A 9,341-nucleotide genomic window follows, 5' to 3' on the forward strand; every position below is an offset into this window, starting at 1 on the left:
ATTTATCTCCTTGTATTGTAATCAATCATAATGGAATATTTTATTAATTTTAAAAAATTAATAAAATCGACCAAAAAAATATGAAAACATTTTCTTATAATTTAAACACAATAAAATTCGAGTGAATTTGTAAACAATAGTACAAAAATTCACCGCTTGGAGCGCTAGCTATAACTTCCATAACTTTTAAATGCATTTACGTTAGAAAATAATACATAAATAAAACATTTTCATAAAAATAAATAAATATTATGAACGAAAACATTTTTTAGCATTTTTCATTTCAATAAGACTTAAATTACAACCGTTTTCTCGTCAGAAATGAGAAAAATAAAAATGATTTTACTAATCGACAAAAAATCAAAAAAAAAAAAAAAACTTTGTTGATTTCTTATGAAACACAACTAAAAAATTATTTAAATACATAAATGTCGTGTAATTTTTATGCTTATGGGTTTTATTCTTTTTTAATATTTTAACACTTATTCGTGTACATAAAAAAGCATAAAAGATATTAATTAGAAAAACAAACATATTGCCAAGTGTCACAGATTTTTTAAATTGAACTTTTATATAAATATTTTTTAAAAAATTATACAAAATGATCGTTTTAAAATTAATAAATTTTAATGTGTTACAATTATTATTTAAATAAAAATTTTTGCAATTAAATATTTTTAAAGTATTTTATTTCATAAATAAAATATCAAATTTTCCTTTAATACATGCCGTACATAAAATTCGCCTTGAAAAAGTTACATTGTACTTATAAAATTCAATTTCTTAGAATAAACAAAGCAAATATGTTTGATTGTTTATTGGTTGTCTCAATTTTATTTTTTTTTTTAAGTGCAATGAAGCGCCTATATTCTGTTTACAATATTAATTGTTTAAATTGAAAAGCTAATCAACATTAAAAAGAAAAAATTTTTCATATTTGTTAAACAAAAAAAGGTTGAGCTTTGATTGTTTTACCGCGAAAAAAATACCTTTTTGTTATTAAAACTTGTAAAAACTTTCGAACACTTTTAACTGAATTTTTATTCCGACATTTATCGAATTGTTTTACGTTATTTTAATTTTATAAAATTAATTAGTTTAATTTCAAAAAAAAAATAAATAAAATAAAATTATGAAAACCGATTAACGAAAAAAAACTTAGTTAAAAAGGTTTCCAGTAAGGGCGCTTCAATATTCTCCTTCCTACATTCTGATTGGTTGATTTTTTTTGTTGAAAGAACTCTCTCAGAAATTCAAAGCGCGTTTTGTCACAGTTGCGACATCGTGGCTTTAGATGAAAAGTTGTTAATTTTCGCTCAAAATTTTACTTTTTTTTTTTTTTTTTTATAATACCGAGAGTTACCAGCTTTTTGTTTTGCTTTTATCAATTGTGGAACTTTTTTGTTTTTTTTTAAATCGACATCGTGCTTTGGTTTTTTCAAATTTATATTTAACATAAAGTATAAGTAAGTTTCGTTTTATTTTTCATTTAAATATTTAGCTTTAATTTGGAATGATTTTTTTAAAATTAAAATTACTTCGAGAAAAATTTGAGTAAGTTTTTCTTTTTAAATTAACTTTTTAATAAAACTAAAAAATAAGAATCATTTGATTAATTAATAGAAACAGGCAAAAACTATAGAATTTGTTTCTATCATTTACATTTGTCATATTTAATAAATTAAATACAACTTATTACATACTTATAATTTACCTGTATTTGTGTTAATAAATATTATTATTATTATTATTATTTATCATATTAAATCAAGTTTTGGTCAAATTTTTTTTTTTTTTTAAATGAAAACTTATCTGAAAAAAATTTTTATCTAATTTATTATCAATTTGTTATCAATAAAAAGTTTTTTTTTTTTTTTTTTTGGTTACATATTTATTGGGTAATAAATATTAGTTTAAGAAGTAACTCCTGATTTGTAGTACAGGAATTAATTTTTATCAAATTTTAAAAATTTATTTACAAAAAATATTATTATCATCATCACCACCCTTAGTTTTGTTTAACATTGTAATGTAATTCCATAGATAAATAGATATTATATGAAAACATTTATATTTAGATAGTCTCATTGCATGCAAGGTTTAAAATCAGGATAGTTTCATTAATTAACTTACACATGGAAAACTCATTATTATTATTATTATTTGTAAAAATAGATGTAATTAGTTAAAATCGGGATATTAAAAATAGAAAAATGAATAATATTTTGTGTGGATAAAGAGAGAGAGAGAAATCAAGTTTCCGCATATTATTTTATCTTCCCTATATACACATCTATTATTTATTGCATGGCCCAAGTCTGTCTTCTGGTCGGCTAAGTAATGTAATACCTAGCTAACAACCCATTGGTGGTCGGCACGAGGTGAAAGAGGCGAGTAATACAAATGGGGGGAAAAAAAAAAAAAAAAAAAAAAAAAAATACGAGAATGGTTTAAGTGTTAAATATTTTCTTGGCAACATGAAAGACACGACTCAGTTTACGGATTGGATTGTGTTGTTATGTTTTGGGTCAATGATCTGTTAAAAATGAATTTTTTGTGTTAAACAGTGCACACACGAGGGTGTGCATTATGGATGGTTTTTTTTTTTTTAAAAACTTGGTTTAAACTTTTTTTTTTTTTTTTATATCGCGGCTTCCCTTTTCCTATCGTCAAATGCCCACGAGTTTCTTCTTCTTACTGGAATATTTCGCGTGGGATTAGTCTGGCATATGTATTCATTTCGTAATTAAAAAAAAAAAAAATTTACAAATTGTAAAATTAATTAATTTTTTTCCAACAATTAAAAACAAATGATTGTTTGAAACACACACATTTTGTCATACAAAAATTTACCTTATTTATAATAGTAATAATAATTAAACATCTTAATCATCGAGCATTAAATTTTTTCCCATTATAAAAATTTCTAAATTGTTTCAAAACTTTTTAGGGTGTAAAAAAATCTATTGCGGTGGTAAAAAATAAACACTTGATTTATTTCGTATTATTATTATTATTATTATTATTATTATTATTAAATAAATTGATTTTATATTATTTATAAAAAAAAAAGGAATATATTACAGTAAAGGTCAAAATTTTGCTTGATTTTTTGTATCATTTTATATATAATCCTAAAATTATTTTTTATGCGGCTACGCACACGCACGCGCACGCACACACACGCACAAAATATTATAGTAGGGAAATAATAAGTTAAAGAATATTAATTTATATTAATTTGACATAAAAATATAATATATATAATTTATCCGCATTTTTATTATATTACAATTTGATTTAGTTACGCGTCTAAATCAATATTTGTTAATTCTTGTTTAATTTATATAAAAACAAAATTAAATAATATTATTTAAATTATGATTCATTTTTCTTTAGGGTGTATATTATTTGTAAACTTTTAAGATATGATGATGATGATGATGAGGGTCGCATTAAACACTCGTTTCACGGGGGGATAGGGGGGGGAGGAGGAGGAGGAGGGTACTTCCTATTTGATAGAGCAAAGGGCTGCTGCTCCTGCTCCTGCTGCACTCTTATGATAACATATATCTTTTACAAAACATTTTTTCAACAAAATCTCAATAAGGGAATTGAAATTAAACTTTGGGAGGAGGATGAGGAGGGGGGAGGGGGGTTGTGGGATAAAGTTACTAACAACAGCTAAATGAAATGGTTAAAAAAATATTCACGAATATTAACTAAATAAATTTTCTTTTAAAAATAAATCCAACCGGTAAATTTTTTTTTTTAAAAAATAGTCTTACACATATCTTTCATAACTTTTTTTTTTTTTTTTTTAAATATTTTTCAAAGGAAAAACGTGTTAGGTTAAAAAATTTTCAATTTGATAAGCTGTTATTGTTAAAAAAAAAAAAAAAAACTTTATAATACTCAGCAAGGCAATTAGTTACCTCGTTAAAAATTTTTTTAAAAAAATTACAATTTGTTAAAATGGGGAATCGGGAATCAGGAATTAAATTTTTAAAAAAAATTGTAAATAAAGGATATTAAACGAAATGACACATCTAATAATAATAATTACTTTAGTAAACACACTTAAATAAAAATGGCCACGTGTGTTCGTATACTTTTTTTTTGTTTTGATAAACTCCCGTTATCAATTTACAAGCTTTAGAATTTTTATAAGCTACCCCTACCACCACCACCACCACCACTACTTTTCAATTTTCTTATTTTCAAATGAAAAGGTTAATAAAAAAACATTTTAAATTGAAAAATTATTTTTAAAAAAAAAAAAAAAAAAATTGATAGAATGGATACCGATAATACTCTCCCCTCACTCTATCTCTATCTCTTTTCAAAATTATGTTCCCGAAGAACCCGTCACGTCTCTTAACACCCGACTTAAACCATTATTCCAAATGTTTTTAAAGAGTTAACAAAAAGTTCAACCACCCCTCGGACTTGGATAACCTTGGGTTAAAACCATAACTATTACACATATTCTTAGCCTAACTCCTGTGTTATGCACCGATGGATTTGTTACCCTCGGCTATAAACTACCATCAAATGCCACGCACACACACACTTCTTCTTTCTTTCTTTCCTTTTAGTAATCGAAAAAAGAACCCTTTATTTTTTAAATTATTTAGAAAATTTTTTTTTTGGAAAATAGTAAAATATGTACGTACTTTAAGCGGAAAATTTTTTTCAAACAAACATGTCTGTTGGTTTATGTTAACCCGTAATAACCGTGGGAAAATATAAAGAGTTAAGGGGAATTTTTTTTTTTTTTTTAAGAGGTCTGCGTAAGGCACTTAAACATTTGCTTTAATCTTCAAAATTATTGAAATTATTATTATTATTATTTATTATTAAAAGTTTAATAAATAAACATGTGTGTTGTTTGCATTTTATATATACTTTGTAATTATTATATTATTTTATTAAAATCATAAGAAAAAAAAAAAAAAATGGAATCCAAGATTCAAAAGGTATATTAATTTATCAAAATTGATATTTAATACATGTTAGAAGAAAAAAAAATGCTTAGTTTATTTTATTTATATATATATGCAAAATATTTCCCCCTCGCCCCTCCCCCATTCGAATAATATGAATCGTATCATTATTATTATTATTATAAAGGGTCGATCAAATCAGAAAAAATTTATTTAGGGGATTTTTAAAATGTTCTTTAGCATTCCCACAGTGCAAGTTATCACTACACCTGTCTTTACAATTACATTCTAACAACAATGGGAACAACAAGTAACTAAAAAGGGGTGGGGGGTGGGTGGGTGTATCTCTTCCCATAAATATATTTTACCATTCATTTTATTAACTACTCACCATGTATTCCATTAGCCCTAAACCGGAAGGGTGGAAATTTATTTTTAAAAACTGGACTTCACTTAAGTATATTAGGTCTTCCACCTGTGAAAATCTACCTGATCAGAGAGAGAGAGAGAGAGAGAGAGCTATCATTTGTTTCTTTTGTATAAGATAAAGAAAATTATTTTTTTACCTTTTGTTTTTGGACAAGATATGAAGTAAATTTAAAAATCTTAAAAATCATCTTAAAAAACGATTAAAATTTGAACTTTATAATTTTATAAATTTTTTTTTTTAACAATTATTATTATTATTATTAACTTTTTTATTAACGGTAAAAATAGTTATCAAATACGTTTAGAATAGTACCTTAAATAATTTTTTTTTTTTTTTTAATAAAGAAATAATTTAAATATGGCGAATCAATTACAATGTTGCATTGATGACACACACACACACATTGAATTACAATTAATGAGGGAAACTAATTTTTTTAAACTCATTTAAGTCTCTGGTAGCTTCCGAATGGTGGAGGAGGAGGAGGGAAAGATAATTTCGTCACGTTAACTCTGACGTAATACCATTGTCTATTTCGTAATAATAATAATTATTATTATTATTATTACTTTTCGCACTTTGGGAGTGTCTCTTTATTCTTTTGTCTTTCAACTTGAATTCCTCTCTACTGTTTTCAAAGACCCTACCTTATTTTTTATGTACGTACATAAAAGTTATTTTTTTACTTTATATTTAATCAACAACAACAACAACAACAACAACAACAAGGAGATAACATAATTTTGACACGTTTTTCAAAGGGTTAGCATAACCTAAAAAAGAGAATTTTAAGTTATAAAAAAAAAAAAAATTTTTATTCGGGCAAAAATCACGGTCACACATAAAAAAATCTGATGCCACATTTTACTAAAAGATAATTATCTATAACAAAAAGAGTTGAATATCCTCCCCTGGGGCCCCATTGTACTCCTCTTTACTCATGTTTTGGTTAGTTTGCGCCTTTGTTTACGTTTTAAAATAAAAATAATAATAAAAAAAATTTTTTTTTTTTTTTTAACACATCATCTACGTGGAGTTCTCGTATTTGTTTTTATGATGGTGGTGGTGGTGGCAGCGGTGGCGGGGGTGGTGGTGGTGGTAAAAAAATTTTGTTCTGAACAAGTGAACGCGATATAATTTTATGCCTGAGTGATTTGGTTTTGTTTCCCTTATTTACAAAACTAGGTTCACGAATAATTTTTTAACATCTTTTAATTTAAAAAAAATAAAACACGTGGAGAGAGAGATAGGATTATAGGGGGGGGGGAAAGGGGGAGCTGGGAGTTGGGGGCTGGAAAAAAAAGGGGAAATGAAATATTTTTACACCGGAAGTGTACTTTTTTTTTTTCTAATCAAATCCTACTAGACAATTAGCAAATTTATTTGTTTCTAATATAATTTAAAAATTTTTTTTCGATCTGTAAATAATTACGTGTAATTTTAAAAGTGTGAGAATTGGAGAGATTCCAAACCAAATTTCCGATCGAAAAGAAAACCCCTTTCCATAGGTTAAATAATAATAATGATAATAATAATCCAGACCTTGAAAATTGAGTTAAATGCCCTCCTCTGTTGTAAGAAGAAATTTTTAAATGCGAAGGGTTGACGAACTTAATAAGGGAAAGAGAGAGCATATGTTAACCCCGGGTGATGATGAAATTTTGTGAAAATTAGGGAGTCGTCTCCCAGTTCAATAACCCATTTTAAGATATTTTTTTTTTCTTCCAGCTTCCTAATGTATCTTTTATTTTTAATTAATTTTTATTATATCATTTTGCGCTCAAGGGGTTAAAAACAGAAAAAAAAACCGAAAAACCTGTTTTCCTTGTGTATTCTCTTTAATTTTTTGGATTCTTTTTGAAAATGAGTATCGATCGTGTTCGACATATTAAAAAATTTTGCATTTTCACGTGAAAATAATCCAAAAAAAGAAGAAAACTATCGATACAAAAAAGTGAAAAGTTGGGGACAAAATCAAAATGTGGAAAAAAAAAAAATGCCATAATTTTATTTTAGAAAAAACCTGTTTGTCCACTTGATTGAATGACATATTAAATGTTTCCATCATTCATTTTATATAATTGAATATAAAAAAAAAATCAAATGGTTGTTATAAATAAATATGTGTGCGTGTGCGCGTGCGTGTGTGTACCTAACTTACACTCTTTTTTTTTAATTAATTTTATATAGTATATTGTTCCTCCCGGATTTCACGTTCTCATAAAATAATAATATTTTAATAAAATTATTGTTTAAAAAACATTTATAATACCTAAAAATAATAATAATAATAATAAAAGAATAAAAATTATTATTAAGATAATAATAATAGAATATATTTAAAAAAAAAAAAAAAAGAGTTAAAAAATATGATTCGTATGGAATATGTGAAGGAAAAATAGAAGAAAAAAAAAAACAAAGAATGTTTAAGAGAATTTTTCTTTAAGGTCCCAACATAATCCCCTCTCCCTTCCCGTCCCCGTCCCTTCTTCCCGTCCCTCCCTCTCGTCCCTCCCTCCCAGTTAAAGCCAAAAAGAGATCCCCAAATAAAAAAAAAATAAAAGAGAAATTAGTCGTACGGTGATAGAGATTAAAGGAGTCAACTAGTACACGTGGAGGAATATGAGACTTGTTAAAAGGGATGATGAATCATGAAAACGATATTACGAGTATTGTCATTGTACGTTGTGGGGGGGAAAGTTCATTAACATTGTTCAGGGTTTGTACTGTTTACTGTGCACTGTTCAGTTCAATTGTTATTATTCCTCTATTTGCTGGGATACCTGAGAGTTCCCCCATACCCAACTCTCCCTCCCCTTCTTCGTAACAATTATACCTTGAATAAAAATCTGCATTATCCCAATATTAATATTCCTTCGTACGTTTATTATTATTATTATTATTATTTTGAAATTTTCTTTTTATTCCTACTTGTTATTATTCATCTGGCTTCAATTTTAGCCCTTCATTTTTTTTTTTTCTATCTAAAAATAATTTTAAAAAATTGTTAGCCATTGCGTTAAAGAAGTTTGTTGATTTTTTAAAAAATAATAATAATAATAATATTAAAGTTTACAACAGTATTAAGAAGAAGAAAAAAAAAATTTTTTTTTTATAAGAAGAAGAAAAAACCCTGGAAGTTGAAATGAAGGCATTCGCTGCAACCGACCCTTGTAGTAAGTAGGTCCTTGCGAGGGGTCAAGCACCCCAAGCGACTGAGAGTCAACCACGTGCTACTCGGTTGGGCCCCTCTGTGGGCTTGACTAACCCGCTTAGTTACATTATCTCAATGGCGTCGGTTTACATTCCGATTACAGGAAAAAAAAAAAAAAAAAATTTTTTTCTTCTCAATTTTTTTTAATTTTATTTTTTTATTTTTTTTAAATGTTTTTTCAGGTCTGAAAATTGCAAAATAAAAAAAAAGCTTGATTAAAAAGGATTTCGACATGTAAATTGTAATAAAAACAAATGATCAAACCGAAATGGATTTATCAAGAATGGGAATGCTTAATCCAGTAAGTTTATCCAAAATAATAAAATTTGGTTACGTTACAAATTTTTTTCGGTACAAATATAGGGGGGGGGGGAAAGTGCGGTAATAATATTACGCCACTGAAAGAATCTTCGAATTTTTTTTAAATAACTTATGATGACTGAGCTTCTCTCACCCGCAGGGGCAATGTCCTTCAAATCTACCCTTTACATACTAACTTAAAAAAGTATCCTTCATTTTATAACTATTACGACTTGAAATTAAACGTACGAACAAAAATAATTCAAAAAAATTTATTTAGATATTTTAATTCATAAAAAAAAAAAAAAAAAATTAATTTTTGCCTCGATTTTTAAATAAAAAAAAAAGTCGTACGCATAATAAAAATTGAATTATTTTTGTCGAACATTTAAAAAAATAATTGCGAAGCGTTGTCTAGTTCCCCGTCTGCCCTTGTTACCAAACCCCCCAT

The sequence above is a fragment of the Pediculus humanus genome, genomic scaffold (assembly GCF_000006295.1).
Source record: "Pediculus humanus corporis 1103172108259 genomic scaffold, whole genome shotgun sequence".
In the NCBI taxonomy this organism is placed as follows: Eukaryota; Metazoa; Arthropoda; class Insecta; order Psocodea; family Pediculidae; genus Pediculus; species Pediculus humanus.